The following is a 2500-nucleotide window of genomic DNA, read 5'->3' on the forward strand; positions in this document are numbered from 1 at the left end:
CCGTTTCAACTTGTCTCGCGAGGGTGGTTTCGGGGCCAGCAGGAGAGCTCGTCGGGGTAGCAGGCCCTGCAGCCGTGGTCACCGCCAAACCCCCACAACTCGAGCAAGTGAAAAAAAAAAGTAACAAATAAGAAAGGATCTCTGTCGGCTTGGGGGTACGCCCGTTTCCGTTTCAACTTGTCTCGCGAGGGTGGTTTCGGGGCCAGCAGGAGAGCTCGTCGGGGTAGCAGGCCCTGCAGCCGTGGTCACCGCCAAATCGCCACAACTCGAGCAAGTGAAAAAAAAAAGTAACAAATAAGAAAGGATCGTCGGCTTGGGGGTACGCCCGTTTCCGTTTCAACTTGTCTCGCGAGGGTGGTTTCGGGGCCAGCAGGAGAGCTCGTCGGGGTAGCAGGCCCTGCAGCCGTGGTCACCGCCAAACCCCCCACAACTGTTGGGCGCCTACCTGCGCGGGGCAGGAGGACACTTTCCGATTTCAAATCTCCGTTTGCCGAGTCCACCCCGAACGCACGCGGGCGGGCGGGTTCGCATCACCCTTCGTCACAAGGGGCGAAGCCCGTTCCACCGTCTCGTCAGTAGTGCCGACCGGTCTGTGATCGACGAGGGGAGCCACACCAGGTCCGGCCCTGCTGCTTGGCGGCACCGCGTCGTCGGGAGCTCGCGACAGACGGAGGGTTTCGGTGTACTCTCCAGCCACGGGAAACGAAGCCGGTGATGCAGGCGCCGGTCTTTCGCTCCCAAATCGGCTGGGTTTACATCGTTGCTATCTAGTCACGCTCCCTTCAAACCCGACGGGGTACCTATTCCCCTCACCCGTCTGTGCGTATACAGCCTCTTTGCACTTGCGGGATGGGGGTGGTGGTTTAAAGACTCTCGAGTTGCCGCCCGTCGGTCTCCGAGCTCCGTGCAGTAGTGATCCCCAGCGAACTGCCAGCAGGGCGAACGAGCGATCCCGCTCTCGGTCGGGGCGCCTGGCGTCGATCGGTGGTCGGTGGCTTGCGGGCAAGCTGCGCTGTGAGTGTGGGAACGAGTATGACGAGCCGTTGCCGCGACTCCCAGTCCACCTCGGCGGTGGCTGGGCCGGGCGGGCGTCTGCTCGGGCGAGTGCCGCCCCCGCCTCCTCGCAGGAAGTCCGCTCGCCGACACGCCGCCACGTGCACGCGTCAGTGACGCTGCCGAACCGATGGCCGGTGCCCGTTCCCGCCTCTGCTTTTCCTAGGGCAAAGCTGCTGCACGCCTCGTGATACTAGGCGGGCGACATGGTGGCGGTGATCCTGCCTCCGTCGCTGCGGTGCGTTGGGGCACGCATCGCCTCTTGGGCGCCCTGTCCTCCTCCCCCCAATAGACGTATGTTTCTGCGGGCCGCACCAGGATGGTGCTCCCCATCGCTTCACGCCACCCTGCTCCGCCCGCACGCCGGCGTGCAGGTGGCTGTAGCTCAAGGTGGGGAGCGTATGTGCGGTCCGGGTCGCTTTCCTCTGGCGAGGGAGAGACCTAAAACAAACTCAGACAACTCTTGACGGTGGATCACTCGGCTCGTGCGTCGATGACGAACGCAGCTAGCTGCGAGAATTAATGTGAATTGCAGGACACATTGATCATCGACACTTTGAACGCACTTTGCGGCCCCGGGTTCTTCCCGGGGCCACGCCTGTCTGAGGGTCGTTTGGCAATCAATCGCACTCGCCTTGGCTGGCGAGAGCGCGGCTGGGGTGTCGCAGAGGACCCGTCCTCTTTGTCCCCCTAAGTTCAGACTCCGGAGCCCTCCGGCGTCGGAGCGCTTGGCCTTTCCCCCCCACCCTGCACATTCCGTTCGTCAGGCTCGACGCCATCCCCCCCGCCGGGGAGCGCGGCCTGGCGTCCGTCTGTGTCGTGGCAGTGGGGCCAGCACGGCTGTCACCGGTCCCAGAATGGCTGTCGGTGGTTCACACTGTGTGTGTGTGCCAACCCTCCTGGTCTCTGGGACACGGAGCTGCCACGAAGTGTTGAGCCTCCAGTGGGGGGTCTGCCTAAGCTCTGCACGTCCGCATTGGGTCCGTCTCTCGGTTGGCTGGCAGTGGAAAGAGTGAAGGGAGCCGCGGAGGTCCGGTGCTGGTGCGCCGCCGGCCTGACCGTGGAGCTCGCCGGTTTGACACGCTGACCCGACTCGATGGTTGATCGATTGAGAGTGCTGGGAGCTGCAGGCCGCCCGCTGCTGCAGCCGCCCGTCTCGTGGTTCGTCCTCGGCCTTAAGTGGCCGGCGGGGCGTCTGATCCTGTCTCCCCTGCTGGCGCCGAGTGCCTGGCCGAGGGAGGAGGTTTTCGTCGAACGCTGTGACTTGGACGGTCGCACGCGCGTGGATCGCTGGCTCTTGGCTCTCCCGTTCAGTCCGCACGTTTTCCGCTCCGTCCTGCCACCGGTCTCGGGAGGTACGGAGGGGTTGGCGGGCGTGGTGTGTGCTCCGTCACCGTGCAGGCACACCTACCACGCCGTCGGCCGACCCCCGCACGGTCCTCCTGGC

General features: G+C 64.5%; 1 non-coding gene across 1 annotated transcript; it reads left to right on the top strand.

Moving 5' to 3' along the window:
• The first annotated feature begins 1511 nt into the window (after nucleotides 1–1511).
• LOC140472234 (5.8S ribosomal RNA) lies at nucleotides 1512–1665 on the top strand. Its single transcript, XR_011957488.1, has one exon. It is a non-coding gene; the product is annotated as a 5.8S ribosomal RNA (ribosomal RNA).
• Nucleotides 1666–2500: the final 835 nt, after the last annotated feature.

This window comes from Chiloscyllium punctatum, unplaced genomic scaffold (assembly GCF_047496795.1).
Source record: "Chiloscyllium punctatum isolate Juve2018m unplaced genomic scaffold, sChiPun1.3 scaffold_283, whole genome shotgun sequence".
Taxonomy (NCBI): domain Eukaryota; kingdom Metazoa; phylum Chordata; class Chondrichthyes; order Orectolobiformes; family Hemiscylliidae; genus Chiloscyllium; species Chiloscyllium punctatum.